This window comes from Lissotriton vulgaris, chromosome 6, assembly GCF_964263255.1.
Source record: "Lissotriton vulgaris chromosome 6, aLisVul1.2, whole genome shotgun sequence".
In the NCBI taxonomy this organism is placed as follows: domain Eukaryota; kingdom Metazoa; phylum Chordata; class Amphibia; order Caudata; family Salamandridae; genus Lissotriton; species Lissotriton vulgaris.
In genome coordinates, this window is record NC_141694.1 from 1,035,127,219 (window position 1) to 1,035,148,881 (window position 21,663).

Below are 21,663 nucleotides of genomic sequence, written 5' to 3' on the forward strand. Positions count from 1 at the left end.
AAACGGATAACCTATAATGTTTCGGCATATTAGGAACCCACAGGGTCTCCCCAGGGGTCCCAGGGGTGGGGGTCAGGTAGTTATAAGGTAGATCCTTTTAAAATGAGTTTTATATGCTCTGGGGTAAGTGAAATTTCACATGTCACTCCCCACCTTGTGATAAAGTGCTGCCCAAATTCGACTTTGATGCTAGGAGCACTGTGGAGGGAGGATATGCAATATTTCTATAGATTCAGAACTCCTAAAGTCTCCCCTAGTTGTCCCATGGTTTGGTGGTCCTGTAGATATAAACAAAGTACTTATAAAATATGTTTTTCTTAGTCCTGGTGCTGGAAAAATGGTCCAAGTCATTTTTCCCATTGCAAATCCCCTGCTACATAGGTTAACATGGTAGGAAGTTATTGATTAATAACTCTTGATAGGATAGGGTTAGAAGTCCCATTCAAAAACTTCCACAAATGATATTAATAAATTCAACCTTATGATATTGTTGAATTTCTCCTAAAGTGTACATACAAGAAGTTATAGGACTTTCTTGTTTGTAAGTCCAGATTCAACCGTCCAGTGGTCTGTCTTGATTAGTCAGAGTTACGTGGATTAGCCAGGCTGCCTTGAAGAGGTAATAAAGAGCCCTTGGGGTCAACCAGCTCTGCTAGCAGGGCAGTGTGCTGCTCCATATGAGTGCCAGGCCAGGGGGAGGAGTCATAAACTATGTTCTTCAAAGAGGACAGCAGGGAACAGTATGATTTACAACTCTAAACTTTCCATGCTAGGCAGATTGTAGGATTAAGGAAGGTATGAGCAGATGCAGGGGAGAGAGTCTAAGTAAATTAGCCATCCGAGAGGTGTGTTTATCCAGCTACTACCTCCTTACTTAAAAATCAGCCATTATGGGAAGAATTGATGCACTGTGGGACAAACTAATGCCACACTCTACAGGATGTGGTCATACCTTTGAGGAATTACCCTGCTCTCATTGGTCGGGAGTGACCTCCTGCTTGACCCAGAGAACTTGGAATAAGTATCTGAGAGGGGTAGAGCCTCTCAGATCTGCTGCTTTAAACTTAAGAGAATCAAAAGTGTCTGCTCTGAAGATTTCTGAGGTGCATTTCCAAAGGCCAGGACTCTGAGATTGTGTCTTTTTTGCACCATTTGAAACTACAGCCCTGTGGATCAAACCTGCTCCAAAAGAACTAAAGAATGGACTCCCTGCAAGCTACAGGTTAACAGAGCTCACCTGGATATCCCCTCAAAGAATTCCCAGTCTGGAGTTCCACTGGATTTGTAAGGGTTTTGCTCAAGTGGATTGCGGAATTGAAGTTTCACACTTTCAAGGACCCTCTTGGAGATTCCATTGGGACCCACAAGCAGAACTTCCGGCAGGAGCTCTAAATGGATCCAGCCTGCTGGAGAAGGCTGCACAACACAGTGATGAGAAATTCTCCAGAACAATCTCTAAAGGTGTGTCCCTGTCAGAGAAAACAAAATGACTAAAAGGCGCACTGTTGGTTTCTAAGCACTAGAAAGGGACTAATCTTTAAAAATGCATATCTCAGGTTCCTTACAGCTGACTTTTTAGGTTTCGACCTGGCGAGGGGCAGTGCCCCTCCCAGTTCGAAAACTTTTGTCTTCAGTAGGGATGTTTGTCCCGCCTCTGTTTCCAATTGGCTAGCTCCATAAATGGAGGCTAGCCATTGGGAGACAGAGGCTGTCAATCACGCTTTCTGGGGGAAAACGCGATTCGGGGGCGTTTCTCGGGCTTTTTTTAAGTCCCGCCCCTTTGTCCCGGGCCGCGCTGTGATTGGCTGCCGGCCCGGGACACCCCCGTGACGTCATTCCCCGGGCCGCGCTGTGATTGGCTGCCGGCCCGGGACACCCCCACACCCCTGTGATGTCATTCCCCGGGCCGCGCTGTGATTGGCTGGCCGGCCCGGGACCTGACTTGTTTTCAGAGCAGCTGACCTAATTTCTCGAACGGTTTTTGCACAGGCAGGTTACAAGCATACACGGTTATTTTTCTAATTTTTAAAGCAGCCCGGAGAACGACCTGTATTTTCTGCCACGTTGCCAGCTTCCTGATACATAAAATGACCACCACTGGTGGTTTGTTGTGAAAAGGCACTGCACAAAGTATATATTATACTGGAATACTTTTTAACTGCAGTCCATCCCTTAGCGAGCAGTGAAAATAAATGCAATTCTACACGGGTTGCTTACGCATATATTGTGTGCATATTTTGCAGGTTGGAAATGCTGATAGAATGTGTATTTAAAACCTTTCCCGTGGGTGGATTAAAAGGAGGAGAGCGTGAGCCCTGCAAACAGGCATCGAGCCCCCGCCACAATAATCAGATCAGCTGTTCTTGTCCATTTGCGGCAAAGATTCGCTGGGGGAAAGTTTAACAAAATTCATCGCTCTACTAAAACACTGAGAGCAAACGCAGTCGGGGCAAGGGCCATCATATTCAGCTCATGGTCGTTCATAACGCAAGAAATATACATGCAACATATTTCTTACCTGGTTCTCCCTGTCTGCAACGGAACTAGCGAGCGCAGCGCCTCAAAGTGAGGACTTGTTTTGCTGCCTCTCTGCCTGGCTAATGCATTCGTCACTTCCTAGTCCTGCGAAGCTGGAGTGTGTCCAAACCCCTCCTCTTCGTCTCTGACCTGTGAGCTGCAGGAACCAACAGCAAAGCCAGAGCATTTAATCTGCAGCTGGAAGTAGTCCCCGTGTCACTGTCCCGCTTTGCACAGCACACTTCTGTGCACACTGTCTACCCCTCCGTACAGCACGCGCAGAGAGACACCCCCATCGGCGCAGCACGCCCCGCGCAAACTGCCCGCAGCTGTCAGTCGAGCACATACTCTGCTCTAACCAACAGGAGCACACTGTTTGCTGCTTTCTGAGCAGTGTGCACAGTAAGTGACGCCAGCTTGGGGCCAGCAGCGCGCGCAGTACACTACTCTGCAGAACAGCTCTCAAGTTTCCCTTTTCCATGCACGAGTAACCTTCTAGTCGATTTAGGAAACCGGAGAGCTCTGCTGCAGAGCATAGCACCCTCTGGACACCGCAAGCTGCCCCTTAAAGGGCCCACCCCGCCTGTGCTCCCTTTCTCTGCTCAGTATAGCCATACTAACGTACAAGGCTGTGCTCGCTCTGGGTGGCGCTCTCATATAGATCTGTATGTAATGCGTGCAGAACAGAACAGTGTGAACGCACAGTGATGCCAACGCTACTACAAACTTCTTTTGCACAGGCCTATGCACACAGCATTATATTCATAGTAAATTGTAAATTGTTGTGTCTTGTAAAGCGCACTGCTACCCGGAGGCCTCGTAGCGCTATAGACCGCTGGGGAACCCGTCCTGGCTTTCCCTGTGAGATAGTCCCTCCTGGGGGTCTCCAAGGTGAAACCAGGCATCCCCGGCGTTTGTGTGGGGCCGTTGTGGAGATGAGGCAAGCTAATGCCCAGAGTTGCCGAGTGTGCTCCCTGGTCGGAGTAGGCACCGATGCGAGAATTATCAGTCCGCTGATCCTGGTCCAATGTGTCTTAACTTCTGTGTGTGAAGCATTAAAATGCATTGATGAAATGTAATGATTGTACGGATTTGAGATTTATACACGTGCACTGTTAATTTGAACCGCATAATCATATACTCTTATTTCCATTTTACATTTATTCTTCGAGTTACATGTGTGGATGTGTAAGCATTCATTTGAGTTCATATTAACTGCTAACTTACCCTGACTAAAGGCCTCAATTGAAATGCGTTTTGCTTTGTCAGCACTTTCTCTCTTTCCAAGCAGGTTTTTTTATCATGATGTTTATATTAGACTGCTGATAGTGAGGCCTGAAGGGAAGAACTTGGCAGTGAACGTGGAGATTTAATGGTCAAAAGAAGCCTTCTCTTCATTATGTACCAGGACAGAGAGATGGTCAAAGTAAAGAACTGCAGTCCCAGTTCAATGTGATGGGAAACTGAAGGGATGTTGCTGATGCACTCAACAATTTGGTTGGTTCCTGGTGGTGTGAAAGGAAAGTCTCCTGTTACTTTTAAATTGGTGTTCTCACAGTTGGAAAGAGAGATTCCCTTTAGACTTCGAGAGGTACAGACCGTTCTGCTTGCCTTATTCTTGTAAGTGTAAAGCTTTATGTTAAACACTTATTTCCTTTTTAGGTTTTGCCTAGCAAATGCATGCATACGAAGTACGCATGCGCTAGGAAAAATCTTATGATCTGTGTGTGGAGTCGGGTAACAGCCCCCTCCTCCCATTGGCTAGCTCCATAAATGGAGGCTAACCATTGGGAGTTGGCTCTGTCCGTCAATCCCGGACCAGATTCGGGGGCGTTCCCGAGATTTTTTGGCTTTTGGCTACGTCAGCCGAAAGCCGGTTCTCGGGAACGCCCTCGAATCTGGTCCGTCATTGAAGGCACCCGGAAGAAGTCCAGGTGAGTGCTCCCCCCTCGCTGTCCTGTGCACGTTCCCGCCTCCCTCCCTCCATCCGTGTCCTCTCCCGCCCCTCTCCCGCCGTCCGTGTCCTCTCCCGCCGTTCGTGTCCTCTCCTGCCCCCTCCCCCTGTCCGTGTCCTCTCCCGCCGTTCGTGTCCTCTCCCTCCCCCTCGTCCTCTCCCGCCCCCCTCCCGCCGTCCGTGTCCTCTCCCGCCCCCCATTTGTTTGCACATTTGTTTACATGTGGCTAGCCGTATTTACTTTACCGCGGCTGCACGGACGGGAAGTAGCAGGGGGCACAGCCACATGGACGACCCCACCCTCACTACAGTAAGGAGCCGCTGTCAGATGAGTTCAGGCAGAGAGTTCACTAAAGTGACGTACCGGGACATGGTTAAACTGGAGTATTAGGAAGAGGGAGGCGAGTGTGTGTACAGCGCTACAGGGAGCAACATATACCCGGAGAGTATACACAGGGGCAGTGGGCACTAACGAACCAGGACAGTGGGCACTGTCTCATGGGGTGAGGGATGGTCATCGGTACAGGACTGTGACGAACATGCCACCACCGCCATACAGGGGTTAGAGACGTGTTTGCCTCAGTGGACAATGTGTTACTGGGCCTGTGCCCACAGAAGGTAGTTATTTGGTTCACTGAACAGTAGGCTCTATGCCCAAAGTGCACCACCGGTTGATACAAGAGAGAGAGTGTAGAGTGCCACGAAGCGGTGGGGGCTTGCTTTGTTAGGCACGGGGAGAGTGGGTGTGTGTGTGTGTGTGGCTCTAGGTGTGTGTGTGTGTGTGTGTGTGGCTCTGGGTGTGTGTGTTTGGCTCTGGGTGTGTGTGAGTGGCTCCGGGTGTGTGTGTGTGTGTGTGTGTGGCTCTGGGTGTGTGTGTGTGTGTGTGTGGCTGGCTCTGGGTGTGTGTGTGTGTGTGGCTCTGGGTGTGTGTGTGTGGCTCTGGGTGTGTGTGTGTGGCACTGGGTGTGTGTGTGTGGTAGTAATTGCTGTCTGCTGAGCTCGTCCGTAGGGTACAATAGGTCTAACATTTGCGAGAGATTAAGCTATTGGCAATGTAAATGACAATGCCATTTATTTATCTGTTTTTAAAACCAACACATAAATACAAATTTTGTCATTTACAATGCCAATAGCTCTAACTTTTCCAAAGGCGAAACCGTTGCATTGTAAATGCTTGTTTTGTTTTGGTGTCATTTAAAAGATAAAAATATTACCTCATTTTATAAATTGGTGTTGGATTTTTATGTTGTGTTGTGTCTTAATTATTTACTGAAGTGGTGTTTTTAAATGCTTTACATACCTGTCTTTGAAGTTAAGCCTGCCTGCTCGCAGCCACGTTACCAAGGGTTGAGCATAGGAATAATTTTCTGAGACCCATTCTGAGCCCTATACTGTGTTAGTGGCCTTTTTGCCAGTGGCAGACCTACATTTGCCCCTACCAATAATCCACTTTCCGTCAGTCACATATGCACAAATAGGGAATTAGAAGTTACTGTGTAATCCAAATATTGTTGTATAAGCTTTATTTCACCAGCTTGTGTCATAAAAGCTATAAAAACAGCATTTTATATAAAAGAACAAAAAATAGACATTTCATACAACATCATTTAAAAAATAACATATACAAGCAATCCATCCTAGTGCACCACTGCACCCAGGGTGTGGATTGCAGTTTCAGGGATCAGCAGTAAAAGAATTTATACACATATATCAACAAAAACATACATTCGGTTCATTAAAGATAAGAGGGAGAGAGCAGCATAACAATACTTCCTGTTAAAATCCCTTGTCTTAGGCTCAAAATGCGATCCCGGAAGACATGGCTTGGCAGTTCGGGCAGGACTGTTCCCATGAGGCACAGGGTCAGACTGATTTGCATATGGCCATGTCTGAACTGGGGTGGCAGAGTGAGCTAAAGAATGGTGATGGATTAAACCCAGATCAGTTGACTGGGGGTGAGTGTTTGATTTGTTATGTTATGTTATGTTAATGGTTTTTGTACCGCGCACAGCTGCCCCAGCAAAGGGGCGTCCTGGCGCCAAGGAAGGTATACATAACATCACACAATGCAACAGAATCAGAGATTTTTATTAAAAAGAAGGGTTTTGATGGCACGTCTGAACTGGAATAAATCTTCCAGAGCTCGAATTTCACTGGGAAGAGAGTTCCATAATTTGGCGGCTACTACTCGAAAGGAGCGGCCTCCAATCCTGCTCAGAAAAAAGCGCGGAACAACAGACAGATTCTAGCCCATCGATCTCAAGGATCGAGAGGGAACATATGGTGTCAATAAGTTCATCAAAATAGGTGGGGCCGTGCCTTTCAAAATTTTAAAAGCCAGGCAGAGCACCTTGAACTCGATCCGCCGAGCAACAGGCAACCAATGGAGCGTTTGCAATGCTCTGGACACTGAACAACGTCTGGGCAACCGCTCCGTCCAACGCTCCGTCCATCATTCCCTTTTGTATCGCTTTTTTCGCCCTAAATTGGCAGAGTATGGTCTGACGTGAGTCCCTTGCTCACTTTGCCACTGGATTCAAAACAGCCTGGCTGATGAGGATTATTAATCTAAAACCGGTCCCAGGATGCTTGTTTCCGGTCCAATGAAGACATGGCTTGACAGTTCCGGCTGGACTGTTCCCATGAGGCACAGGGTCAGACTGATTTGCATATGGCCATGTCTGTACAGGGGTGGCAGAGTGAGCTAAAGAATGGTGATGGATTAAACCCAGATCAGTTGACTAGGGGTGAGTGTTTGATGTGCTCAAACGCTCCGTCCATCATCCCCTTTTGCATCAAGTTGCGATCCCCAGAAGACCTCTATAGAAATACCAGCCCTCCTTAGAGTAACATCACGGAAAGGTTAAGATCACTAAAGTATAATAAAACTTAAATAGTCATTCTTTGAGCACTACAGCAATTGCGTATCAGCATAATAAAGCTGTATGCTGTGGAATTCCCGTCTGAGTCTTCCATCTAATAAACCATGCACGACTGAGAAACTTTGTCACACAGCCACACAGAGAGGTCTGGGGTATAATCTAAAAATGTGCAGCGCAGCCCATTAGTCTGGTGTGCCAAAGTGCCGGCAAATCGGTTTTAGAAACTTTACCCTTGAGATGTTATATGCCGTGCAAGCAAACATGATGTGGGCAACACTTTCTATCGGGGCCCTGCAGCATGGGCCGTCCTTTGGTGTTTGCTTGCATGGATGCCATTCTGCTGGAAGCATGCCAAAGCTAAAATGGCTGTCTAGCATAATTTCCTGAGGGACCAGGTTTATATCTGAAAGGGGCTCTAAGTGTCTGATTTGTTTATGAAGATAGAATTCTGCTGCTAATCTGCCCACATTTGGTGTGCTGGCTTCTTGATGTTCCACTCAATCCCAATACAAACGTTTGAGCTCTTCTGTCCTTGGTGGGTCCTGCTTGTCCCAATGTGCTTAAAGCCCCAGTACTGATATCATTTTCTTAACATTGGAAATCCAACCTAAATTACTGCTGCTGTCTATCTGTATAACCCCAGTAAGGGCTTCGGTGTAAGGCAGGAACTCTGGGGTCCGCCTAATGTGAGCCCTAAAAACCAGCTGACGCAACATTACTGTGTCACCATTTGATCGCCTACCCATATTAAGCATTAGGGGAGGAAGGGGAGTGTTTTGGGGCAACATTACCAAGTCCAAATATACAAAACACTTCTCAGAAGCTTGCATCTAGGAGGTTAGGATGTTGTCCGAAAAAGTACAATTTAGCACTCCTAGTCCTGCTATTGCACACAACTTTAAAACACTCCTCCCACCTTACCAGGGTGGGGTTTATTCAGTTGGACCTGTATAGGTACTTGCCCAAAGCTGCCTCCCTCATGAAAACTGACTTCTTCATCTAGGTTGCCAAATAAATTGGCATTAAATATCCTGCCATCAAAGTATAGAAGCATTACAAAAATGGCAAAACTACCAGCATTTGCATATGGAGTAATCTGTTAGCCAAATTTACTCTAAATGTAGCAAGCAAACCAAAAGAACGTTACAATTCCAAGTTAAACTCTTCATAAATAACTAAAGGGTAGATTACTTAGAAATAATAGCCAAACAAAAGTTTTTCCATTGTGGCTTCTGCTGCTGCCATTTTCAGGCCTCAGCATGAGCCACAATGGAAAAAGTTTCTGACCTCCTAAACAGCTGTTGCATCATAATTTGGTGGGTGGAACCTCTGATTACTTATGGATCAGTCCCAATTAGGCTACGATATCTGACCGGCATCGTAATGAGGCCGTAAATGGGTAATATTTACTGTTTGTATCCAATCTAAACCAGTTTGGGGTCAGTGCTGGAAATTAAAAGGTGACATTTATTGTTCCCACTCCAATCCAAACCAATCTGAGGAAAGTGTTGGACACTAAAAGAGTGTAATCTATTATTCCCACTCCAACCTATACTAATTTGGGGACTGTGTTGGAAACTAAATGGATAACATTTACTATTCTCCCTCCAGTGTATACCAAATTGAAGAAGGTGTTGGACACTAAAGTGGTGAAAAATACTATTCCCACCCAAATCCGAACCAATTAAGGGACAGTTTTGGACAGGTAATGACATGTATTATTGCCACTACAGCCTATACCAATTTGGGAAGGTTTTGGGAACTAAAAGGGTAATTAAAAGGATAACATTTACTGTTCCCAATCCAATCTAACCAAATTGGGCAAAGTTATTGGACACTAAAGGGGTATCATTTACTATTCCCACTCCAATCAAACCATATTGGTGGAAGATGTTGGACCGTACAGTGGTGACATTTACAATTTGCAATGCAATCTGACAATAATGGGGTAAGGTCTTGGACTCTAAAAGGATTACATTAACTACTCCCACTACAATCTAACCATTTTGAGGGAAGGTATTGGACACTAAAGGGATGACAAGTGGTATCACCACTCCAATCTAAGCCTATTTGAAGAGGTTGTTGGATGCTAAAGAGGTGAAATGTACTTTTGCCACTGAAATATAAAACACTTTATACAAGGTGATACAAAATAAATATTCTATATAAACATTCAATACTTCATTCCAATACACATATTTGTACCCACAAAATAAATTTACATTTAATCAGTCAGTCAGTCAAACCACTTTATTCGATTAGTTAAAATCACAAAAGTTCATCACAAAATACACAAAACATTCAAATACAAATTGGATGACACAACATTTTTAAAAACAATCTCATGTTAAACTAAATCCATATGCTGTTTTGAGTTACATAAAAAAATACAATAAAATTCATGTTACAATTATTACTAAACATCTTATTTTTCTCCTCTGGGCAGCCGCTACAAAAAAATGTGAAACATTAAAAATATTCCATGGGTTATCTAGTAATTGCAAATACATTAAAGCAGGTTTGACCTGCAGAAACCTCGTCCCCCGTAAAAGTGGGAGAATAAACTTCTTTCTAATATCAGAGCACAGATAACAGAATAATGTAAAGTGAACCGTATCTTGAAGTGAACTGTGATCGCACTCACAAAGTGCTGCATCCTCTGGTTTGTTCCAGTCCTGAAAATTCCCCAGTATAAAATTAATCAAATTAAAACTAAATCTTGTCAATAACCAGCGACGGAAAGGCTTATTTACTAGCTTTAGGTAAGGCTCAATAGATAGGGATATAATTAATAAAAAATTAGCCCTAACCAGGGTTTTTTTTAATTCCTCGCTCTCACGTTCCTAGGCCCTCAAACTCTGGAAGTGTGCTTTCAACTAAAATCACCTTTAGTGAGTCCTTCCGGTTTTACATAAATTTCAGGGCGCCCTAGTTTGGAAAACATAGCCTTAATATAAGAGAGCCAAGGTATATCAATTACTCTATCTAAAAGGACGCAGTCTTTTAAAATCTGTTGATTAAGAGTAAGTTCGGGGTTCAGCCACGTTTTTATCCAACAAATTAGTGGAGCCATACTCATCAGGTCGGAGACATATCCCATCCCCAGCTCCTGGTGTACAGCAAAGGTTGGGGATGATTGGGGGATAGAGAGAAGTGCACGGAAAAATGTATTTTCAACCTTCTGTACCCCTTCTGCTTGCTTGTACCCCCATATTGCTGCACCATATATCGCTAATGCTAAGCATTTTGCCTTATAGATTGCAAGAACAGCCTCACATGGCTTACCACCCAGTCGACGAGCAAAACTTAAAATGGCAGATGAGGACCTGGCTACACTATTTCTTTTAGCTAAAAACTGGGGGACCCTCGAGCATCTATCATTCATCAGGACCCCAAGGTTAGTAAAAACCTTAACTCTTGTGACCTCCGCCCCTTTGGAATGAAAGGTTCTAACCTTATTTTTATGTGGTCCCATAGTCTGGACGTGTGATTTAGCGATATTAACTACCCGGTCCAGAGAACTCATGAATTCCCAAAAGGAGTTCAATAGTCTCTGTAGGCCTAGTGGGGTGCGGGCTAATAGTTCGGCATCATCCGCGTATAGGAGAACAGGGGTGGAACTGTTTCCTACACGCGGAACGATCAGACTGGCATTGCCTAGAGTTTTATCTATACTATTGATATATAGAGTAAAAAGTAAAGGGGCCAGGATGCACCCTTGTCGAACCCCTCTGCCCTATTTAAAGTGTTGTGTGCATTTGCCCTCGAGGGTCACCCTAACTGCCGCAAACAGATCCTGATGCAGGTGCGCTAAACAATAAACCAGGTAGGGGTCTAACCCCAGATCTAGCAAAATGGTCCACAGCCTCGATCTGTTCACCAGATCGAAGGCTGTGGATAAATCCATAAAGCCCAGATACATGGAGCCTTTAGTAGCAATGGTGTACTTACCTATTAATAAATTCAGATTTGAGCACTGATACATTTAATCTAAAAACACACTAACCAAAACTGCAAGTCTATATTAACATATTTTTTATCTCTATAAAAATGTATATGTTTTTTAAATGTTTACTTTCATTTTTAAACTTTAAAAAGTAAATAAAAAGATAACAATAATCTAAAATTAACAATCATGAAAAAAAACATCTTACAACCAAATGTTTACTAAAAATATAAAAATACATTTTAATATAAAATTATAATTACATTGTTTTTAATATATTTGTAGTATTAAAAACTTTTTCAACAGTTATAAAATTAAGAAACATAGTAATGATGTCACTTTATTCGAATAATGTTTTATATTTTTTTTATTTTTGGAAATTTATATAATTTGAAATGTTTTCTTTCGATATCATTTTTGACCAAAATAATGATGCATATATATCTTTTATTTAATTATAAATTAAAATATATTAAAACATGTACATTTTACAAAATAAATTTACAAATTTTAAAATATTAATTTATGTCATTAAAATATTTAACATAAACTTATTCTAAAATATACACATTTAAAAAATCTCTCCACCCTTATCTCCTAAAAACCCAATATCATGCTATGATTTTTTTTATAAAACCATGATTTATAAGCAGTACAGCTAAAAATACAAATGTAAATTATTTTGAAGCTAATAAATTAACTTACTAAACACACAGATAACATAAATAAGCATACAGAATCACACACATTGCAATAAGCTACATGCTAACACTTAGAAACTCTACAATGATATTTTCTAAATGCTAAAAAATAACAAATGAAAAGTAGCATTCAAGTCTATACAGTATTATGTTACAAAATCAACATATGGTTAAACTCTTCTCCAGCAATAGATCAAGTAGTCATGATGTGATGAATACAAGTTACTCAGGAGTCTTGCGAGTTGCTTGAATTCAATTTTATAAAACAAAAATGCCTATTTGACAGAACAAATCCATTCGGCCCAGCCAACAAGTTTCGTCCCTATGGGACTTCATCAGGGCCTAAAATGTTAAACATACATATCACCAATAATATTTAATACATACAAATTTCACCACACTACCCATTCACCCTATTAACCATTTTCGCACAAAAAAAAATAAAACACACCCAGCAAGACTCCCTACCTATATACATACTAATATATTCCATTTACTGGGTGTATCCACCATCCCAGTGTGAGTCATAGTCCATATACAATCATAAATAATACATTCATAGAACCATTAAATTGTTGAATTCATCAACAAAGTTGTATTGATGGTCTAACCACCCTGTGATCCATTATTCACAGATATTTGCCCTCTGTATAAAGATCAGGTAACCGTTTCAAAATAACTAGATTCACAAATTCATTAGATAATTCCATCAGTGGCCTAACATACCACAAAGCTCCAATCATTAGAAGACATTTGGCCTGTGTATGGAGATCAGGTGAATGTGCCCTTACAACCCATAAAGCTCCCATTATTAGCATATATTTGGCCTGTGTATGTAGATCTGGTAAGATCATGTTATCCTTGGAAACCCTTCTCTCCCAATTGCAGAACACACTGTTTAAAAAAAATATTTTTAAGGATAAACATAATCTATATTCTTTTCCTTCTTCCCAGGTAAAAATACCCGGCCTGGAAATTGTATCACTCACTTGATCAAAATCCCAGTGTAGTCCTCCACCCAGTGTTGGTTTCCGTTGTTAGCTCATAAGTCCTCATAGATACTTATTTGTACCACTAGATGGAGTGTTGCACTCCCATCATATCCAATAACAAAAGGATTTAGTTCAGTATCCTATTTAATAACCTCAATGATAAAAATTATCTTCATCAAGCAAATATATTGATTCAAGAACCCCCATACCTTTCAAACTCACTACCAATTACAAAAAAACATTATAACGAAAAATATCTATTTCCATTAGTCTATAACATAAATTACTTTCCAAAAAGATAAGCTAGAAACCACCTTACAATTGGGCTCCAAGCACTATTGAAGCTCAATTCACCAAACCATGGGTTTAAGAACACCACTAAAGTATCCTCCCATCAATAGTGTAGGCTATCTACTTGGGGCGATATCCTTCCCAGTACTGACATTCATCCTTTCTGCTTCCACGTTCAAATGTCCTATGAGTTCATGCCTAGCTTTCAGGTTATCTAAGCCACTTTATCTATACCCATAACTCTTTATTATTTTTGTTTTTCATTTGTATCTTTTTTTTTTTTTGTCCTCATATGCCACCTAGGTTCTGATTGTGCAATCTGCCGATATATACATGCACCATGCTGGCTCAGTATTTTCAACTGGGGGGGGAGTGTGGAAATGACACGGGGCTGTCATCCCTCAGCCGTAGTGCATAGACCAGCTTCGCAGAGACAGAAAACCATATGGCGGTCTTAGGAGTGCAGCCAAAATGCCAAAGTAGCATCAAAATTCGGCTAGACCCAAAGATGGGATTGATGGCTTAATCATTGGACCTGGGGGGAAAAAAACAGGTTCTCAATGGTCCCACCTCAAGAGGTGCCAGAATGATCTTTGGTCACTGTTTCCAGCTCTAGCCAAATCTAACCTGGAGACCTGTGGGGCGGAGGTATACCAGTCATTAATAGAGGGAGGTAGAAAGTCTTTCCACTTCTTGCATATCTCCCTCCTAGCAAGCAGGATAGAGTAGAAAATCAACTTCCTTGCAGATGTTGGAACCCTATCCACAATGCCGAAGATTACGGAGGTAAGATCTAGAACAATATTGGTGACAAGTGATATTGAAAGGGTCTTACTTATGGCTTCCCAAAACAAAGAAAGATGAGGGCACTCGAAAAACATGTGTGTATCTGCTGCTGCTAAGAGCCCACATCTCGCGCAAGCAACCTATTTCCCTGATTAAATTTAGATAGTCGTTCAGGCGAATAATAAGCTTGGTGAATGGTAAAAATATGGTTTCTGCGTAACCATGCCGGTGTAGCAGGGTTTCCGTTCTCCCACACAACTGTGCAGAGAGATCTAGAACCTGGGTGAATTAGGGTGACCCAAAGCTCACCTTAGTATCAGAAATCCCCCTACCAAACTAGCTACAGTGTCTCATTGGTCATAACAAACTCCCAATGACTTAGACAATCCTGAACATGAACTTCGGGTACCTCAGGTATCGTGGAACACATGAACACTCTTTCGCTCTATAATCATTTCAAACCACAACGGGGAGTAAAAGAACACACGTGCAAGTTTGAAATATTTATTTTTCAATGCAAGGTTCTCAAACGCAGTATCTTATATAATACCAACATACATATTATAAAAATCAGAGTTATCAGCATAGTCACTAGTCCATAGTAAGCGAACGGTGATAGCATATTATAATGCAAAAATCTATAGAAATCTGTATCACCTATATTTCGCGCACCCTATTTAGCATACTATATTATATCTAAGAAGGTCTCATTTGGGTTTTAGCAGGGCGGGCCCATACCTCTAAATGTCAGCAGAAGAAGATCACATCATCAGCTACCAACTCTCTTCATGCGAAGCACCATCAAGTGTGTTTTTGCATTCTCAGTAACTCTATCTTAAACCCGCGTAGAGTCCAATGTTGGCAGCAACATTATTTGTGTTATGTCTAATGTGGTGCGAGGATCAGGCCTCCCAGCAACCTTGTGTTAGGTTATTCATAGAGGCTATAGCTCTCAGTGTGCAGACAGTGTACCAAGTGTCCCAGGCACGACTGATATCAGAGCAATATCATATTATTCTCAATAAATCATATCTTTCGTCTAGGTTGAAAGCTACAATAATAATTATGTCCCGTGTGCAAACTGAAGCCGAAGGAAAATATGTCGTTTAAACATTTAATAAACTAATGCTAACTTAACACAATATATAGAAAAGCATTAACTATATGACACCCCCCCAATGATCCGAGGACGGTCAAGAAACAAGCCAATAATATAATAAAGGCATAACACGAAAGCAGAGTTCAACAATATTGAGCCAAGCTAAATGTATGTATATGTATATAAAAAATTAACAATACAAAATATGTATGAATGCATATAGTGGCCAAACAGAAATGTAAAAAATCTCGAACTTGAGGCCTAATATAAAATCCCAGGCCTAGAACATATCATGTAAATTGTTCGTAAGAAAAATGGCACCATTCAGAATTACTAAAAAAGTCACGTGCCCGTATGGTGAAAGTCTTCAAAGCCTCTCATGGGTGGATAGAATATGCAAAATAGGTAGCCACAGCTTCCAACATGAAATCACTGTCATCATCTGAAAACAGTTCAGCCATCCAATTAAGCAATGGGAAAGAACATACGTGCTCCTCCAACACCGAACCCTCTAGCAACATCAGAGGACAACTCGGTGGGTTCTCAAGAACGCTATGTGCCAGAAACTCATGCGCCGCTGTGGGGATGCCCCACTGACCCATTAGTTCATCCATCGCTGCCAAGGCCATAATCCTTTCGCCAGAACAAATCAACTCGTGAGTACCTACGGGGCCCATCAGGTGATTAAAATCGACTTCAGGAGATAACGGCAAGCAGAGACACAAATCAATGGCCCAGTCAAATTCGCAGCTCAGGCAATGAAACACAGGCTGGACACATGTGAAATAGGAAAATCAAAACGATAATCCAAATGCCGTGCTTAAGGTCGCAAGCGGCAAAGCGCCATAGTAATCAAGCATCCGGTTGCGAAACAGTGTCAGAAGGGGCTGAGCGGCTTCTTGCGCAGGATGGGCATCCATGTTTTAGGAAGCAGAAAAACACCAAAGCGCCTGCAGCTAAAGCCAGCAAAACAGGAAATCCGCCAAACAAGATCAAAAATATTGAATGGAAGAAAGCTGGGATAACACCAAAAATCTTTTCAAACATAGTCACGAGACCACTGCTAACCAATTTAAAAAACATGAGCTAAGCCAGACGTGGAGGAGGCATTAAAGATCTGATGTACTAATTCGCAGAAATGAAACGGCAAGTCAGTATTTAAAAGTGCCTGCACCTCTGTGCGTGTGTTAGCTATGTGAAGGACATAAGTTTCACGGGCCGAGCTCAGGGCCACTTCTTTTTGAGACAAAAGAGCCCTTATTCGGCTCAAACCATTGAACTCCACTCTCAAGGTTGGGATGCGCGGCCAGATGGAAACATCTAAATTCCCATGCGTGGGTGGATATAACACGTTCTTGCAACACACCACACGTTCTGATACAGTAACCACATAGGCGATACCGACCATTAACCCACAACACTCCTCGTTATTCAAAAGTAAATAACTACCGTTTGTCAATAAAGTAAATGTGGGAACTATTGCAGGAACCAGTGTCCCTTTTAAAACACAGGCTAAATTAGGCCGGTCCTGATTACAAGAACCATGCAACTGGATGTGCCTGCATACCAGCGAGCGGTCAGGCGACTGTGTGCATTCTTCACCATTCAGATTCACTTCCTTTCCATCCTTCAGGCATCTGTATGTGTATGGTAAAGACCATGCCTCATGTAGGAAAGCACTGCCTAGTGGTTCATATCTCCCTATTGCAATATAACGCATACAATTAGTAAATTTATATAAAGCAAAAGGTAAAGGTATAACACCATGGATAAGCCATGTAGCAGCAGCTGCCTCAGCTACAGAAAAGGGCAAAGATTCTAACTTTTCAATGTGCAACATAGAAAACGATGCATCTCGCATAGAAAGCATGCGCTGCTTGTCAGTCAAATTAAACGGGGCAAATAAGGATGATACGTTCATGTAACTCCAAGGAACGCGACCAGCTTTCAGAGTCTGTAGTGTCCATGCAAACTGCATTACAGAACGCAATTGATTTTGTCCATGGTACATTACAGATACTTCATCATTTACAATGTCAACCACAGAAGAGACAATATTATTCAACGTGTAAATTCGGGAAGAAAGCATGTTAATACTGTTATCGACAACTGCAAGCACTTTTTCCAAATTTGCTTGGTCAATCGCTCTTAGGCGTTAAGCAGCCTCAATTTGCGAAAATTTCCAAATTTCATTGTAAACTGCATAAATCCACCGTTTAGACCTACCCTTAGCTGGGCCTTTTATAAAATCATTCAAATCCACGTTTTCAGTTAACTGAGACAGATGTAGTTTAACTGCAGCTAAAGTGGAATGTTGTAACCAAGTCTGACACAGTTTCCCCACAGAATAAGTGGTGACAGTATAATCAGTTTCAAAACGGGATCAGGTCTGACTTGTGTGAACCCTTCAGCCAAACCCAGAAAACGACGTTGGCAAGAATAATCACTTCTTTGCCACATCAGCCAACCCTTTGGATCCAAACTGGATATATTAAAGGATGAATTGTGCAATAGAGCTTGTAACTCACGAATGGACAATTCAGTATAATGACCCCATCCTGAATATTCTTCCAATTCGGGGATAATTGGTGTATTTAATTTTTTAGAAGTAGCCAATCCAAAGCATTTTGTTTGGAAAATGGATGAATTTAAAAACAACATGTGATTCGGGATGAGACATGCACGATGCAAAGCCTCAGTGCCTTGTACCTGCCAATCTTTGGTACCCCAAACCGATTTAAGGTCAATTGTTCCTTTCCAAAACTCGTAGCCATCTACAGCTAATCTGTCCAGAAAGGACTTCGAATACAGCATTTTTGTGTCGGTAAGTCTAACTTTGGACATTGACTTTTGTGTCACTTTGAAATAAAATGACTCAGGATTTGATTGATTAAAATCTGTAAAATAAGAATATTTTTTCAGAAATGTACTGGAGCTGCCTCCCAATGGAGCAGGGCAATGTTCCCACTGTGTGTAATTTACAGCAACCCTCCTGGAATTTGTTTTATGTAAAAAATGATTACCATAATGTTGAAAACAAAACAAATCACCATAATTGATAGAATCTAAATATAAATCCTCAGCATCAAAGGCAGCATAGTATTTCAAATCAGAGAATAATGCTTCTACGGCCTGAATATCCCAATCATCAGAACGTATATTTTGTTTAATCACATCCCCTATGTTTACTCTAAGCACATTCGGAACATTAATCACTTCAGTGGGCCCATGTATTTGAAATCTAACAGCATCCCACACAATCCCATCAAGGACAGGCCAAGCAGTAATGTTGACTGTATTTAAGTTTCGTTTCAGTCTGTGTGCTGAATGTGAAGAGGAAAGAGGGGCCAATGTTCCATTAAGGTACCGAATCCCTGTTCTTTCTTTAACATAGTGACGATCGATCAGGCGGAAAAAATAAAACACAAAACCAATTGACATAAAAAGGTAAAATGAAAATAGTATCAACCAAACGTATGTCCAAGGGGGAATTAAAAAATGTTTTTTAAATAGAGTGACATATTTTGCAATAGTTGAGGGTTTCTTTGAAAGTTCCGAAACAGAGTCAAAAGAGAATCTGGACTGGTCGGCAAAACGAGTCTGCAAATCTGGCATAGATAAGTCAGCAGGATAGGTGTAGTTCAGCTCATCAATGTTAGTAACAGGAATAGTATTTAATAAAGGACTGGATATGGCAGGCATCTCGAGGGACACCTCCTGTTCTGCACCAGAAGTAATAGCCAGCACAGAATGCCTCACCATGGAAGGACAGGATATAGCCGGTGTCATGCTATGAAGAATCGGCCACCCTGTGTGTCTTGACATTGTCAATAGAAATAAATCTGTTTTCTTTACGACCTGGAAGTGGTGGTAATATGACTGTTCTTGTGCCCTTCACTCCAAGAACTCGAACCGGTGCACGATATGAGGGACCAAACTCTTTCTTGTTATCGATCTTCTCACGAACCAGTTCTCCAACTTGGGGTAGCCAGCCAACTACCGGGATCTGCAAGGCATCATCCGATGTGGAGGGCAAATGTTCCTTTGCTAGACTGTCTCTGGTCTTTTGTAGATCCAGTAAAACATTGCAATGTTCATCTACGTCAAAGGCCGTGGCCTGGGCCTTGCAGTCTAGACCGTCGAGGTCAGGGATGCACATCTTGATACCAAAGAGCATTTTGTATGGGGTCCGCCCACCCAGAGACCTTCTAGGGAGATTCTTAAGCGCACGCTGCACGCCATTGAGGTGGGCTAACCAGTTTCTGCCAGTGCCTATAACTCGAGCTGTCAAAGATTGCTTTAAGTCACGGTTCATTCGTTCAACTACACTATTTCCCTCGGGTCTGTACGGAGACGAAAACTTGACTTGGACCCCCAACGAAACCATAGCATCCTTATACGTCTTAGAGGCAAAAGCCGGACCCTGGTCCGAATGGAAGGTACCAAAGGCAAAAATCCCGACAAAGACTCGCAAATCCTTAATGACAGTCCGTGAATCAGCGCTCCGATGGGGCCATACCCACACAAACCGTGTGCATGAATCAACTGCTACTAAGATGTACTTATATGCAGTATCAGAAGAAAAAGGACCGCAGTGATCTAAATAAACGCACCCAAGCGGTTTATTAGAGATGTACAACTGTGTCTGAGGCGGACGCGCAGCAGTTGAAGGTTAAATCTGCTGGCAAATGTCACATTGAAAGACATAATCGCGCGTCTGTTTGTACAGTCCCCGCCACCAGAACCTCTGTTGTAGCTGTGTTACAGTGGCTGAGACGCCCGCATGCGCAGACGCCAAACCTTCATGAGCCGCTGTAATCAAAGAAGCCCTGCGATCCGAGTTGGGAATTAAACGTTCACCAACTTCAGGAATTTTCACATAAGGTACCTTATCGGGACTTAAGTGGTATGTGTACTTAGAAGGGAACCCCGCAGGATATTTACTTCCCTTCTCAGTAGCAGCAACCGCTGCCAAGATGTCATCATCTATCTTACTTTTGGACCTCGTGACTGCTGCAACTAAGTATTTCGATACTGCTGACTTCGCTGCTTCATCAGCAAGCGAATTTCCGGCAGCGTGGACTCCCACGCACTGATGGCCAAGAGTATCAATTACTAACACGAGAGGCAACTTCTCTTTGAGTTCTGCCACTCGGACCCAGATCATTTTATGTTTTATAGTACTACCTTTGGAATCACGAAATTCATTCTGAATCCAAAAGAACAATTTCTCATTGTAAGACTGGACACAGTAGTAAGAGTCACTTACGACCAAAGTCGTCACACTCGGATCTGCATACTCCAATGCAAGCATCAGAGCACGAAGCTCAGCCAACTGTGCGGTGCAGTCCCCAAGCGTCTGCGTGTGCACGACACTGGACTTGAACTCATCGTTCACCATGGCTCCGACCACAATGGCGCAAGCGGAAACGTAGGCATGTTTAGAGCCATGCGCAACCTGCGCCGAACCATCAGTGTAAATGATGCAATGGAAATCCTCCAACAGCCGCATTGCTAAAGGAGCAGGATGAACAAATTCATACTGTAAGAACTCCTGCGACCGTAAAGTGGCGTCAAAAATAAACGTGACATCCTGGGATGACAAGGATGCAGCCCATTGAATCCACCGAGGGTGCAAAGCTTTAGAATTAGGTACACTGGCTTTCGTAACTGCCTCCAAGGCAGGACACGGGGTAACAACCAACTTGCGTTTTCCCTGTGACAGGGCACGTTCCTTAAGAATGGCCATCTCCACAGCCGTCAAAACTTTCTCCACAGTGGAAAAACGCAATTCAGCCTAAGTGTACAAGTGTGACTTGTAAGCCATAGGTACTGTATCTCCTTCATTAAAAGTTAGGTACGTGAAACCTACCGTCCCCGGGACAATTCTTATCACCAGGTTGGTCTGGTTATCACGAGTCTGTAAGTATTCAGAAGCGAGCAAATCAGCTTGCAAAGATTGCAGAATAGCTGAATGCTCAGGCAGCCAGCATGATTTGGCAAAAGATGGTTGTATCAAGGCATACAAAGGCTTGATATGCTGGGCATATTCCGGAATGTATGTCCTCCCGAAATTCAAAAAGCCCAGTAAAGATTGTAATTTTTTCAGTGTTGTCGGAGAGCGCAACTGAGCGCACTTCTCCAGGAAGTGAGGAGCCAAGCCTTTTCCTTCATTAGTTAGTTCATAGCCTAGAAACAACACTGTGGATTCTGCAATGTGCGATTTTGCAAAATTAAACTTGTAACCCATGTCTGCAAAGTTACAAATAATACTGTTCCCTCGACACAGATGCTCCCAAAGTTCGTCGTCCGTGAGATAGATATCATCCACATAGGAACAAGCATCTGGGTCGATCCTCTCCAACAGAGAGACAATGCGCGCGGAAAATACGCCAGGACTATTCTTATAGCCCATTGGAAGACGCCGAAACATTTTTTGGACCCCGCCGCATGTGAAAGAAGTCCATTGGGAACTTAGACTGTCCAATGAATGGG